Source organism: Neodiprion lecontei, chromosome 4 (genome assembly GCF_021901455.1).
Source record: "Neodiprion lecontei isolate iyNeoLeco1 chromosome 4, iyNeoLeco1.1, whole genome shotgun sequence".
NCBI lineage: Eukaryota > Metazoa > Arthropoda > Insecta > Hymenoptera > Diprionidae > Neodiprion > Neodiprion lecontei.
In genome coordinates this window covers 28,329,255-28,345,330 of record NC_060263.1, presented here as the reverse complement: position 1 = coordinate 28,345,330, position 16,076 = coordinate 28,329,255, and the positions used below count along the sequence as shown (strand labels likewise).

General features: G+C 40.0%; 1 protein-coding gene across 4 annotated transcripts in view; it reads left to right on the top strand.

The window, feature by feature from the left end:
• Nucleotides 1-9,007: 9,007 nt before the first annotated feature.
• The window catches only part of LOC107222831 (scavenger receptor class B member 1), a 46,456-nt gene continuing 39,387 nt past the window's right edge, over nt 9,008-16,076 (top strand). For 2 of the 4 annotated variants that reach the window (XM_046738219.1, XM_015662347.2), the window contains exon 1: nt 9,008-9,959. The gene's annotated coding sequence lies outside the window, so the exon portion shown is untranslated. Of the gene's footprint in view, nt 9,960-14,862 lie in introns of those variants that run through there. The other 2 variants (XM_046738218.1, XM_015662348.2) reach the window with 2 other exon arrangements.

The window sequence follows — 16,076 nt, the reverse complement described above, 5'->3', positions numbered from 1 at the left end:
AGGAACAGATGACAAATAGCTGTACCGAGTAGTAAGGTTAAAAACAACTTTTGTAAGCTCCCGTGAAGTGAAAAGTTTAATTGTTTCTCCGATATATCACACAGGTGGTATGAATTACAGGACATAGTCTGAAAGATTCGATATCCTAGTAGATTTTTTTTCCATCCGTGGTGTTTGCGAGGTGTGTCTTAAATATAACGATAGAGATCTGAGACGGCGAAAGTTTCGAAACCTGCTTCTGATCTACCCAACATTTCATGCTATTCACTTTTGCCGGTTCTCATTATCGCAAAAATCTAAGTAAAAAATCTGCCAACCCGTCGAACGCCGAGATGAGTGCCAAAAAGAAAGTCATTCGCGTCCGCCGCATCTCGTTATCAACTTCTTGAGTAGAAACTCAATCGGGTGAAATTCGACCGCAGGAGTGAAGATGAACTGAAAACCCGGCACTGCAGTTTTCGACGAGTTAATTTAATACCTGCGCATCTTCATCCGCCTCTTCATATCATCTCGCTGCTGTGAAACGCGAGGCGAGTTAAGGGATAACATCACTGTAAAAACCTATAAAATGCACCTATTTTTTGTATGGAAGAAAAGGTGATAAGATTATAATATTTGAGGAAGTTATAAGGCATATATTTAAGTATAATGTAAAAAGTTATTAGCAAAAAATATTCAAAAATGGGGACACTGGAGTCATTCTCGCAGGCATACGGCACGCAGTGTAATTGGTGAAAATTTGAATTTGGAAGAAAAACCCACATAATTTGCATATTAATAACTATTTATTACCAAGTAATTGCCCTTTCTTTGGTCGAAAATTGAATAGTTTCATTCAAATACTCGCCAATTCCACAAAAATCAATATTTTCAAGGTCCCTTGGGTATTTTTCTAGCTAGACATAGACATAGACATGTATATTAAGTAATTTATTGCTAATACTTGTCGATAGTAATTTTTTGTATTATACTTATATATATGCTTAATAACTTCCTTAAACATTATTATCCTATTACCTTCTTTCCATCCAAAAAAAGCGGTCAAAAAGCGCTTTTCCTTTGTTTTCACAGTGACGTTATACGCAGCTGGGACCATAACAGGTGGAGGCGTGACGACAACTTAGTTGCAATAAAAAAAATGTGGGATCCTTTGAGCACGCAGAGGTGTCCAGAGTCGACCTTTTCCAAAGTCATGAGTTCATTGTGCAGAGAAAAAAGGTTCCATCGGTGAAGAGCATGGCTGCAAATTGCGTCGAAGCAACGTCCATGCCAACGAATCGACCACACCGTTTTGCATTGACAAATATCCTGCATCGCGTAACAACTCGATTCATATATCTATGTTTAAACGGTCGTTGATTTGCGCTGATACGTAGGCGCAGAGGATGCCGTGAAAGTACGATGGTGGAACTATAACCTTCGCGTTACTGCAACTTACGGGATAATAATTCAAGGATTGTTGAAACTTAACCTCTTCGACTTTCGGCGTTAATTCGCAAAAGTATCTCGAATAGTCTGGGTGTGTTACCCTATTATTAAACCTGTATCCCGGCACGTAGATTCCCACCAATTTACCGCAGGAGGGAGGCAAGAAAACTAGACTCTTACGAAAGTTCAAAAAAGTACGAAGACCCGTTGACTTTAAGCCGTAATGATAGTCAGCCAGATGCGCGAAGCTGTGTCGACCATGCATTGAACGAGTAGGTACATCGCGTTCCTGCTGAAAAAAAGAGATAAAAATTATAAAGTTTTGCCCGAAGCGGAAGAGAAATTTTTTATCAGGCACGTAATGCAACACGTTCGCGCACGGATACCGTAGTCCAATTCACAAGCATAATACACGATCGCTTAAATTGGTTCTACAGCCGTTCAATAATTGATCACTTCGGGTAAAAGTCCGACACATTACATACATATTTTTTTACTTTCTTTTATCGAAATTAATGAACTGTTGAACAAGCAACGGTTCAAACCCCCCAATTTTTCTTATAGCTACTTCGGCGCACCTCAGGCCAACTCAAAGAAGAAAAAGAAAAAAAAAACAGTCCACTGCAGGGAAAAAAATGTAATGTAGATTTTGCATCTGTTGTGGTGAATATATGGACAGCACTTTTTTGGAGTTAAATCTACGTCAATTGTGGTAGATCTACCTAAGCGTATTGTAACTCTTACTACCTATTGGTTTTGCAACTCTTATTATCGGATTTGTAAATCTTGCCACAATTGCTGTAGATTTACCTCGAAAAAAGCGCTTTCCATATGTTCATTACGGTAGATGTAAAATCGACAATATTTTTTCCCCGTGTACATTTGCGGTGCAGCATTATTTATATTTTAATCGACTTGATTCCACCGTGTAGGTAAGTTAAAGAGTGGGCAGCTTACAGCTTGCTACAAGATATGGTCCTTTGACACTTCGAAGGACAATTTGGTAAAATGTGCAGGGTTAAATAATGTATGCCCTCGGTATAAAGTTACGGCCCATCAGAAGAGTCAGGGTCTGCTTGCAGCCGGCAAAAAACCCACACCGTTTGAACGATGGTCAACTTCATCCAGGCGGGTATTGAATCACATTGTGAATCATACCTTGCATCACTCAAATCGCGAGGTTTCGTTTAGAAATGTGAAATTTTCATTACTCTCCGATAGCTTACGGCTACAGAATCTAATTGCCAAGGTAATATGCAATTAAGGAGAGAGGGAAAGAGAAAGAACGAAAAAGTTATCGTTAACGAATGTTCGTCTAATTGCAATTTTAATCTCAGAATGTGTTACAACGAATCTCTCGATGTACCTCCGTGTTCCCGTGTGCTTACATTGGTATAACCACAACGCACGCATCTCATTAATTAATATTCTTGGAGGGATTAATTCGCGAACAAATCGGCCAACCTACGCTGTTGCTTCAAGGTGGATGTGTTTCGCTTCCTCAGTTTTTATACACATTTGGCAATAACAAAGACCGGTTAATGACCGAACGCAGAGGGGGATTCACGTGAGTTTTTGCTAATAGACGATGAGTGATCATAAACATGAAATTCTCATACCGGACGCTTTCGGAGCTTGTCGTCAACCGATGTGCGGCAATTGATCCGATTCCATTTTAATGTCACTATTAAATGCCGTTGAGTCAGATTTCTGGGCAATAACACAAGCACGTTCCAAAACTCGAGTCGCGGGATGCTTACGACTTCTTTTCAACCACGTTATTATCATAACGTGAAGTCATTTTTCCATCGGGCAATAATTATGTCGGCAAACTGAAACGGATAAATCTCCGCATGTTGTTCTCTGTGGTGTGAAATTTTCCATTGTGGTAGATATTTCGAGCCGTGTAGCTCTTTTACGGTCTTGAGTTCGTGAAACTTATTTTTTCTATACTTTCTTGTATCACGAAATCATTATTTTTCCATTCGAATTACGCATCTCCCAAGGATTCATGGTCTTCCATTGCGGTTTCTCTGATTTCACAAAAACCAGAAATAACCAGTGACATCTCAGTGCGTATAATGTGCCGAAAAAACAAGCCTCTACGTTCCGAATCATGTTCGCAACATTATATGACACAATTTCTTGCTTCTTGTTTTAAACAGGAAAATTTTTAGCAAGTCAAGTAGCAAGAAAAATATTACCATTCAGACATAAAAATTACTTCCTTATTCATCTTATGCACCATAACTGCACTATGCCCGCCTGCTGTGTTTGGCAAAGCCGTCCTTGGTCAGTTAAACAGTGAATAAAAAACTTGAATGCTCCTGGAATATTTTGTTGTTTTTTCCTTGTGCATTGCGTTTCGCTAGCTTTCTTCTTCCCTTGCCCTCTGTATGCTGGGTGAGGTAATGTTTATTTTTGTCTGGGTAGAAATTCACGAAGGGTAAGTTCAAATGACGCTGGGGAATTCTCTAAGGCTGAGATTCAAACAATCAGTGAGAAAATGGAATTAATAACGAGGGTGTTGTTGCAGTATGTTTTATACCAGGCAATAGACACAAGGATGGAGCAGAAACGCTACGGACACGGAAGAAGAATATTAATGTTGAAAGAGAAAAAATGCTTCCTGATTATTCATCTGATGCGCCATAATTGCAGTATACCCGCCAGGTGTATTTGTCAAACCCGTCCTGGCTCATTGTCAGTCTCAGTGAAACAGCGTATAAAAAACTTGCGCGCCCTTGACAAATTTTTTTGCTGTCTATTTCCCCTCGTGCACTGTTTTTCTCTACCTCTCTCTATCTCCCTTACCCTCCGTTTTGTTAGCTAAGCTAATACTTATTTTTCTCCGGGTAGGAATTCATGGAGGCTAATTTCAAATGAGGCTGGGGTCTTCGAGGCTTGATTGTGAGGTTTAAATTGTCAGCGTACTTCCTTTGCGAAATTTTGTGAAATAAAAATTTGAACATCAACGTCACGAATGACTCTAAAAAGTAACAACTTTATACATCTGAGATGATCTCAGATCAGGAGTTAATTCATCTTGTAAGGGAACCTTTGAACAGTGCTTTTTCAAAACGATCAATCTCGTTTTTGCTACCAGAAAACATCCAGACACTGCACCGTTCTGCAGTATTAATGGATCGTTAGAGACAAACTGTTAAACTCATTTGCAGCCATGACTGAAATCATGATCCCAGAAAATATCTAGAAAATTTTTATATCAAACGGGAGGGGTGGAAATTAAAGCTAAGTAGGTATAACTTACATTCACGTTGAATATTTTCATGATATCGCAAAGAGTTGAACACAGTCCAACAACTCGATGGGGTTGCGGTTACTCGGAAAACCTTCGGAACCACATGCACACCCATTGAATAAATATGAGTTTTAAATACCATCAATTATCTATCGGTTGCGGTTGTCGGTCGCAACTCCTAACTCGATGGTTAGTGTGTTTTTACTTCTTATAGAATAATGGAGCTGCTCAAATAGTTTGGTGAACACAGGCACTTGTTGCTAAGGCAATTCACCATCAGTTCGTAAAAATGAAGAGTTCCAATGCTGATGCAAGTGCTTAAGGTATCTCGAGCACGTGTGATGTATCACAGGCGTAAAGGTAAATTCAACAAACGCTGTATCGCCTTGTGGCAGAAGCGGGATTTTAATTGATCTCTTGTCACAGGAATTAAATGAAGTGAAACAAATCAACTTGTTGCATTACTATATTCAAGGCAATAGTTAATAAGCTAACATTAAGCTGAACTTAAAAATGCATCGTGCGTATAATCTGCATAAGTAGCGAATCCCACGTGCCAGCATCCAGATAATTACAATATGAAACATAGTCTAAGGTGTTTGTTCAATATTGTTACTTTAATTATCGTTTGCCAGTACACGCAAAAGGTATGCGGTGAGATTTTCGAAACGAGTACTTTTAGGCAGATGGCAATTCAGGGCCAATCTTGTACCCCATTACGTGACTAAAACCACGTGGTTATATTCGCCATACCTGAACCTACGTGCCAGCTTCCACTAAAGAGCCAAGATCCTTCCTCTCAGCGAATCGTCGCCTCATGCACCGAATGAACGCCGAATACTATGGTGCGGAATTACGAGTATTGGTAAAAGTTACTACACTGATGTCACAATAACTGGGTGACGGAATTTTAAGAAGTATAACCACATCGCAACCTTGTAACATTTTTCACAACGCATCGGAAAGGTCATATCTGTGTTACCTATATCTATAAATTTCCACGAGATGGTCGTTTGTCACCTTATATGACGCGGTAACGAAAATCCACTGCCGTATCAAAACTGTGACACTACGGTGTCATTGGGGCAGAAGTCGCCTGAAAATTTGCGCTACGTGAATTAAAAGTGAGGTCATAATGGTGTCCAAATAACGTGTAGTGTATTCGTGTCCGTAGTATGAGAACGTTAGCACCTGTTATCTGATTTGCGTCGAGTTGAATAGAGTGAAAATAAAATTAACTTCGGCGACGGGTATTATGGTCTGGTAGGTAGAGTCGTGTGACTCTTGAATTGGAGACTATTGTGGCGGAGAAACCCAGCAAGAGACTCACATAGTGCGGGAATCTTCTCCGACCAGGATCTACAGAGTTTGAACATTTGATTAGCACAAGAAGTGTTTAAGCAGCCCATCCGGTTTGCAAATTCCGTGAGCGACCAACCTTTTTTAACAACGTGACTCAAACGTGATTTTGTGATGCATTATAGTTTAAACAATCTATTCCACTACGATTTTTGAGGCATGGTTGCTTATACCGGCGACCGAGTGAGTGAAGTTTTATCCAATATAATCTGCATATCTAATTGTAAGAAGAAAAATCGATGAAGCTTAGTATTCGAGTATCTCTACAGCACTGAGGTGAGCAACAACTCGGTCTATGATGGTAGGTTATTGGAATGAAATCATTGTCAATGCTTTCGAAGATAGCACTATAAGTTCCAAAAATAACTTATTTTATATCAACCGACATTCTTCAGAAGATTAAAAACAATTCCCTGCCATGCACATCTGGCCACGCGATAATCGTTAAAAGCCGAAGTTTTTCGATTGTTCGAGTGCGGTCCATTAATTTATGCCCTGGTCGTTCAGGGCCGGCAAGTTTTGCATTTTTGATACCGCAGTGACGACACTCGAAAAAATTTCCGCGCGTTGAAAAACAGGATACGAGGTTCCACCATCGCGGCAAAAATTTTTACAACATTTTACCCGAAGAGAAATATACGGGCAACAACTCGTCGACGTATCACGCAACTAGCTAATTTTCCAAATTTTAATACGCACAAAGAATTTGGACATGTTTGAAAAAAAAAAATATTCTAAGCAATAAATTTGCTCTAAGCGAATTCCTGCCAAAAAAAGTATTTTCATTAATCCCAACGAAACTCTACTACACGTGAAATATCATTGACAAGTTGCCAGCCCTGCCGGATCGTTAATGGGATAGAGATTTTTTTTTCCCTACACACGTTGGCATTGACGTCAGAGCTGCAATGAAATAAAAAAATCCTGACGCTCGTTATCGCGAACGAAAAAAGTGCATTATTATGCTACGGTACTGTATTACTATATATATATGCGTTGTCTTATGTTGGGATCCCGAAAATGGAAATAAAAACGAAATTCAAGTTGGAATTCTTGGTCCTGCAATTAAGAAAGCTGCATTATAAAATATGTCCGCCGTCTGAGTCATTAATTAGAAAACTTTCCAGTCGACAGATGACAAAAAATATTGCATGACGAGCGTAACTTATTATAAAGTCTCAACTCCTAAGATCGAAACAATGATTGGAATTTTTCAGAACAAGTCGAATTCTCCAGCGTAGAAGGACATTAGTCCATAGAATTTTATTCTAGTAATAAGAAGATTATGAAATAAAGCAGGATGTTCAGTCAATTACACGTTACATAATCGCACATCTCAGTGCTACACGACGGACGAGAATTTTTGATACGGGCAGAAAAAAGTGATGATATAAAATTGGCAAAAATTCGTTGTCTGTATTACCAACAGTATTCTACGTCGTATGTATATGTATATACAATTTATGAAGTTAAAGTTATAAGTTATTTTTACTGCAGACGAAAATACTGGATGCTGGGATCCGTCGAAGAAATTTTTTTCCAACAGATATCAATCATTTACTTACTACGATCTTTTTTCCAAATGCACAAGTGCTCCAACATATTTTGCAAAAGATAAAAACACATCCAACGTGGTTAACATTATTCTGATACTATGTTGTACACGTAATGTACAGTCATTGCTAGAGATTTAAAGTTACTTTTCATTCTTTTTCATTGATTTAAATGAAAAATCAGTCATGTACGACTAATTCCGTGAGGTCTGTTCAATGTGCGCTGTAAGAATGTTTGGGCGACGATTCGTTCAAACAGAGGCTCGTTTTGGTAAGTCTAAAAAATATTTTTTGCAGCTGTATTCGCTAGCTCTCGATATTGGTTTAATCGAGTGATACTTCAGGCAGCATAAATCACCGGTGAGTATAGCTGTGAGAACAACGTGCCATGCATAATTCAATTGGAGTGCAAAAAGCGGCTCATTCTATTTTAATATGAAATATGTCGTTTAATCACAGTTAAATAATATTGATTAAGGTCATAAAGCAGGTAATACAGGATAGTATTACTACAAGCTACAAGCCGATTGCAAAAACAACGTGTTGTCCCTCATGTAAAGAATCTTAAATACGTTGAAAAATATTACATTTCCCCAGAAGCCCAAATTGTCTTCATACCCGTGGGAAAAAAACTATTTCTAGCCTAGTGCAAATACAATATAAACTTGCGGTCTTTTGTTCATAATGAAACAAGAGTTGTAAGGATGACGTTAGAGGTTTGACAAAGAATCCGTTGTCCTTAATTATAGGCAATAGACTTTGATTTATTCCCGGCATCACAGCACAGGTGCGAAGCACAAGTATATTATTATTTTTCAACTACCTATTTCCCGTGAATATGCACGAATTGTTCGGCAAAAAAGGCTACTCGACAAGTGTGGCCGATCATTGCATTTAGCTTCATTTCGCATGATTCGATCATAAGTTAATCGGTGACAGGGACAAATTTGGCTGTTCAATATTCCGCTCACTTCCTAACTGCAATTGCATTGTACAAATGTTTTTACGCTGTGTCACGACGAAAAATTAAATTATGGACTATCTGTGACTAATTTCTACGGCATCCCGTATATGATCACATAAATATATCCAGCAAATCCATATGATTCTCAATTAACCGCTCATTCTTAGATGTACGGTATGCATAAATAATCCTTGGGCAGAAATCGTGTACAATAAGGAATAGTAGGTATCTACATATTAACTACATTCGTTCTTCGACAGGATTTTTTCTCTCACTTTATCGATTTTTCTTCTCTCTATATTGTTGCAAAAACTTGTAATACCGGCTTCTAGCCAACATGAATAATACGCCCTGCCATGGCACAAGCTTGTTCAAGTACAATCGTGGATCGATAAATCATCGCAAATTTTTCAAATCAATTCAGACAGAGCAAAACGTTCATCCAGTAAACAGTTATCAAAGCGAGCAAGTCGAGTCAAGTTCGATACTGATAGTAATTGTTTCGCCCGGCCTTGAACCGTTGAAATCGTTAAACGGACGAAAATTCGCGGGTTGAATTACCGAGTCACGAGGCACAACACGCCATGTGGTTAAAAGCATAAAGATCGATCGGAAATTGAACTTGGTTTAAATTTTGACGGCAGAGAAAAAGTAGCACGCTACAGCTATTTGACTGAGAAAACACGCAGGTGAATCGCTGAGAGGACGGCGCTTACTTCGAATGACTATACAGACAAGCAAACTTGAACCACACGATTAGCCGGTTGTGACGCGAATCCGTTGTTGTGTGTGTTATAAGTCTTTCATTTGTTTGGTGACGCAGATCCACGCCGCGGATCTTGACTTTATATCGAAGCAACACGGGCTGCCGGGCTCATTTGCACGCACCCTTCTCGACATAGGAAGAGCAGGAGGTTCGTTTCGTTGACGAGGTTTTTCTCCATAGTACCGGGGTTCTAATCGATAATCGCATGATCAGTGCAATCTTTGTGTCATTACTGATGATTTCAAATTTTATACGTCAATTTATTTCATGATTTATGTGCTGAAACAAGTGCTTGAAATAAACCGAGCGATCATTTTGAAAAAGTCAAACGGGCTGAAACATTCCATTTTTCGAATTCACCGCTGAATTTTTTTGATTCAAATAACTGCTCGCGACAGAAAGTTTCGAGGTACACGATAAATCAATATTCAAGTATTGTGCACTGCATGATGGAGTGTATCGAATGAGTTGAGAAAAGTTAATCTCTTGTGCGAACTAACAATAAGTAACGCAGTCCGGGGGTTGCTCTGGAGAGCTTTGACCGTGAAAGAGAACCGAAGGCCGGGTTTGCCACAACAAATTGGGTCAGCAATCCAGACCGGTTGAATTCTCCTTGAACAGTAGGTGGTGAGTAATAATACATTCTTGCAGCAATTTGGCATTCCATATTCGATCATTTGTTTTTTCCAGTAATCAAAAAGCCTATTAGGAAACATTCTTTCGTGAAAATGAAAATAATATTCGTTACTTGAAATGAAGTAAAAAACTAAAATAGGAACCGTACGTTACACATATATTTTGTTGAGTTATCACTCAGATCACGACATGAACCAATAAGAAAATAGTATAACTGCCATTTTCAAATTCAAATTAGTACTGAAAAGATTTAAAAAATTGCTCAACTTTATGACGTTCTGGTGAAATTGTTTGATAAATACAATGTACAACCCAATTTCGCGGAATAATCAGGTTACCGAGGCAATTATATTTATACAAGGCCGAAATTTCTAAAAGTTTAATACACGGTGTAGTAAAAATTGAACATACGCTGGGAGAGTGTGAACTTGTATCTCTGTCATAACCCGTAGATCATAAATATTATCTATCTCTTTGCCATATTACACGGAAAAATTAAGAATTAAGCTTGTTGGATTTTCTCGGCAATGTTGAAAAATCGCAGAATCTCAAACTGTCAAACGTTTGCTTTGTTTATTCCGTGGAATGGCTATGATGCTATTTTCGAGCAGACAATCACGTGTCGCAATGAATCTTTTGCACAAACTTTTCTAGTACCCCTGAACGATACGATGGATCGGAATAAATTTGAGAAGTCTTGTGGAGTCTCGGACCCTTGACTCGACAGCTCTCGATTACACGGCACGTGTTTATTTGGAAATTAGTAATTGACGATACGTGACTGTACTGCATTATAAACGCCTCGCTCATGAAATATTCAAAGCTCTGCTAGTCTTCTTCGGGTGCAAACGTATTTAACTTCTCGCGGTCAGTCACATGGAGCCGCTATTCGGTGAATGGGCATCTCATTGTAAGCAGGTATCGTCACGGCTCACATGAAGCTGCAAAAATGACATCCACTACATCCTTCACCAGATATAATTGGCAGTAATCAGGTATATTCGGTGGATTCGACTATCTATCTGCATAATTTTACACATCCGTTTACACAAGGTCCAGCCCCACTCGCATCGCTGGAAATAACGAATGCAAACAACTGGCAGTTCGCGTTTTCCCGAAAGACGTTTGTTTCCCTTAATGCGAAACCCATCCTACACGCGTGTCAATTCACGGTAACAATAAATTAGTATTCGCGTAACGCAAATAGAGTAAGTAAACTGATGAGACACTGCCCGAACGATATCGTATTTATTCGCGAGTTGCGTTTACCGGAGTTCCTCGAGTTCTACGTCAGTTCCGACAGTAAGTCAATAGTCGAGTGCCCTCCGAAAGCACGCTGCGAACCTTTTACTTTATTTACTTTTGCTTACGGGGAGTAATCCACCCAGGGTTTCGTGAGTGAATGATTATCTGGAAAGGTAAACCAACGGACGAGTCACTTTACAGCGAAACGTAACTTGGGCAACAGTGTTGCGATGCGTTTCTGTAGGGACATTAGTACTTTACAAGCTCCTGCCAGTGAGGCCTCGAGAATCTTGCTCAGCGTCGTGACACGAATACCAGAACCTGCGAATGACACGATATCGACGTGATTCGCGTTATACAGGTTATGTGTGCTAAAAATAATCCCGTCCTGTGAGTAAGGTATTGGACGGCTAAAGCAGTAATAACATTTTTCATCTCCCGAGGCTCTCAACACGTACTACGTCACTCCAGTCGTCTAGCAATGCAGAGGCTCGGCGGCTTATTTCACAGCGAAAAAAAGTTGGTTCGAAAATGACGATCCGTTGGAATGTTTAATATAGAGAGTGCAACTTTACCACGAACACACGCAAAGCTGTAACGTGCCATTCTGCGAGAAAAAATGACTATAAACCTTGATAATTCACCCAATTTGCATTGCGGATGATGTCGTATTCTTTTCATACGACGTGATCACCACATCGTACGTATAATAATATTCATATACCTGTTCTCGTCGAGTTATATTTGACAATTATGTCGTGTGTAACACGTGCCTTGTTGCTTGCATACACAAGGTAATTATTGTACTATTAATTGTTACGCAATCCGGGAATAAAAATGAAACAAATAGTTTATAAAGCAAAAAGCTTGCACATATGACACGATATAACGGTGTAAATAAGTAGAACCAAACTGTTGATATTGAAAACATCGCGCCACATTAGCGAATAATCGACGATTATAGTGGACAGAAATCAATTTATCGGTCGAAGAATACGGCTATCCCGTAAATTGTTTAGCATTGATTCTCGTCTTTTTTCCCACTTTGATACGTTTTATCCTTTAGACGTTACCACTTAGTATTTCGGTATTCGGCATCTTATTTACATAACGATGACTGGTCAGTACTGCTGATTTAAAGAGATAAGGCTTGAATAATTCATTCGAACATTGAATAATCAAGACCAGTTTAATTGTGAAAACTTGCCATCCACACAAGCTTTACAGAAAAGTCGTACGGAAAATTCGTGCACCTAAATTGCACTAGAAGTAAAAACGGCATGTCAAGAATGTGGTAGTCATGTAATAATGCGTTAGCAGAATTCATTGTCTGCTTATGACGAACAATTATGAAAATCAACAACACCAGCTTGAAGTTTACTAAAAAATCGTGCACGGTAATGTAACACGTGGACGAGAGCTGTAACAGGCAATTGCAGACTTGATTTAAATTTCTCTTGACTTCCGTTCTATTTTAGGCTCGTTGGTCTTCTTTGTAAAGATTTTTTCTTTTTCTTTGTACCCGTGTGTTCAATCCCTCTAGGCAGGTAATTAGTACAACAACTATTTAATCTCCTGCAATTTTATCAGTGATTCAGATGAAACAAGGCACCAGTGATATTTTCTCCAATTACGCTACATTTCACCACGATACACACGACAAGTTTGCAGTTTTTTCATATCACGTGCGTCGTCTAATTTGTACACATATAGGTTCATGTAACTTGGTATGAGTTCTCCGCAACTTCTTACACACAGCTTAGATATTCTATAAATGGGATTGTAATGGTGTGAAGCCGAATTTAACATGCGCAATGTGACGAAAGCAATTTGCACGCATATTTATCGCGTAAAGAATGTGTCAAATTATTTTCACAATCTTGTCCGATTGTACGGGAGTTTTGAAAAATCAATATGTAATCACATCAACTTGCACTTTCGGTGTTGGCACTCAACAGGCGTGATCGAAACCGCCTGTTTCGATTGCACAGACAATTATCAACGTTCCGTAACGCCGTGGTTGCAATAAATTTATTCTAACCTTTTGAAAATATTGTACCGCTTGGCAAAATCTTAGAAATAAAAACGCTACTAACCTGTCCAACTATTGCTAATGTTTACTAAGAATACAAATAATCATTACCAGCGCGTCGTACGCAACACCAAAACTCTATCCATCCACACCAACGAACGGAGAACTCGCCGGCTTTGGATTGATCTCTTCAGATGACCCTGTAGCCTGGTCAGCTTGTCCATCAGTTGCGAGATGAATCAGTGGAAGCGTGCGTGCTTATATGGAATGGCTTTCTTTTCGCCGGAGGATAGTACAATTTGTCAGTGCGCGGCAGTTCAAGGTGGCTTTATCACGTGGCGCATCGGTATGAGGTCGACGGAGTAAGACCGATGGTTGCGTATATGTTTGTTTAATCGGGAAAGTAAGAATATCCCGTACGTTAGAAAAGTACGTATGAGGCACTGGTTACATCGAAACGTAAGAGTAGAAATTACCAGTGGCAAACCGTGCATAGTGGCACTCTCGCAATGCTCGCCAGCGACCCTATCCGTTCGTCCATTCGCTTGTGTCCGCCTTCTGAACTTTCCTTGTTACTGCATGTCGAGTTTTGCTCACATGTTTACTGCGAATTCGATCCAGCAGCTTCGGGGAACCAGCAAGAGTCGATACTGATGCATATATATGTATATACTGGAGAAGTATCAGATGTTTGATGAAAGAAAAAATTGAAAAATCGGTGATAAGCGATTGACCTGGGTTTAATAAAGAAATTGATAAGAACTACCGAATTCATTCGGAAAAATGAGCAGTAGTCGTAAGCCTCCGAGTAGATCGCCGTTTTGACGGCAATTGTTACGGTGTCTGACTCTGCGGAAAAAGGAGCCTTTCCGTCGTCTGAAAAACGGAAATTTTGTGTTGAAAACACAAACGAGAAAATCCGTTAGCCTAGATAACAAAACTTTGAGAAAATACAAATTGAACGCGTTGTCTTCGTGTGTTCAAGGATTAATTATTTTATTTATTTATTTTTTTTTTTATGTAGAACCAAACGACCAACTAGGAGTTAAAATCAGAATAATTAATTAAAACGAGACCAGATTTAGATTCTCGTCAATCATTGCTGATTTCTTTATATACGTTATCCAGAGAACGAATGCAAAGTGAATTGAATTCTCTGAACTGAGAATTTCTCTTCACATGAATCATCGTTTGCGAATTTGAAATTATACGCAAGAAATGAGGGTACAAAAATTCCAAAGAGCTCGACAAATGCCGAACGCGTATTCACACGACGCGTGAAATGAACGAGCATTGCTAACCCAGAGAAGAGGTCTGATTAGAACCTTCTTGCTCACCGTTTGCTCATAAAATTAAGGCCCACGTGCCGAGATGCATTTGCGGTACGTTGGACAACACAAAGCCACTTACGATACGTGGAACGAAAGGTAGAGAGGCTTCCAGGTGGCATTCACCAGCCGAAAAAGCTACCCGTACCAACTCGACGGCATTCACCTGATGCGAAGGTAGTACTGACCACCGGAATGACCACTGTCCCTACCACCGGTGGGAGAGTCTTGGCGAAGCTGAGAGACCAACTCGGTAAAGCCAGGCAAGTCCGTGATTGCCCACTATATTGCTCACCGCGCCACGAAGACCGCGGTCCACGGACTGATCCACAATCTCTCGTGATTACTACCCGGTCAGAGCTGAACGGAACGTGTATTCCCATCGCGTCCCGCGAGTTTTGGACTTCCGTCGATATTTCGAGGGGAACTCGAAGAGGTACGAATTTCTGCTTCCCGCTACAAACGGCGGTCCGCAGCTTCTCGATCCATTTCTCCGGAGTGCCCGGCCGAGTGTTGCCGATTATAATATAAAAGATCGGAAATAAGGAGAGAAAAGCTCGGGAACAGCCGATGCTGGACAACGAGAGAATTCATACGGTTTTACGAAAATTCAATTCAGTGATACTCAGTGGAATAGTCAAACGTGATTTCGTTCGGTTTGCACTATCGACATTCGGTACGAATAATGGTGCCATCTCAACCGGGACATGCGACATGTACAATTGAAAGCATTACTCACCGTGTATCAAGATGACTTTTGCTAAGTGCCAAAGAAAGGATCAGAGCGAACTTTCCCTCGGCTGTGTCGCAATCTTATTCTCCGGCAGGGTTTTTAACTCGAGCAGTCAATGATCTGTGGAATTGTAACATAACCGCGTTACTCGTACACGTTCCGTTGCACACGAAGGTAAAGAAAAAGAAAAGAAGAAAATGTCAGAGAACGGCTGACGCGGTAAATTAAATTCGTTCTCAATCCCTACATCCGGAATTCGATCGCCCGCGTCACGATCACAGGAGTGTTCACAGATTTGGTTTATTCCTGCATTAATAGTTCATTCCTGGAAGGTGTGATACAAATTCGTGCAAATTTCACCAACGACAAAATTAAACATAGCAACATTCTAGGCAAATGAATAAATGAAATATAAAAACTCCCCTCGAGCCTTAAAAGCGCGGGTCGTTGCAGCTGACGCGTTTCTTAATTCTCTGGGAAATGGTAAAGGAACATAGTGGACTTCAAAGGTACTCCACCGGGACTTTCGAGGTCTCTGCTCTCGAAGCATTATATTTGTCCTTCCGTTGGTCCCTACAACGATCCCCTGCACTCACCGACAACGGATTCAGGAAAGTGTGGGTAATGCACCTTAACGCTAGTGAAACTCTCTCGTGCCGAACATCGAGACTGCCTTGTGTTACGTAAAGTTCTGAACGGAGCGAATTTTTTCGAGGACTCGATAAAGCCGGTTTCGAACACGTGGAAGCCCGAGTGTCCGTTAATCTTAC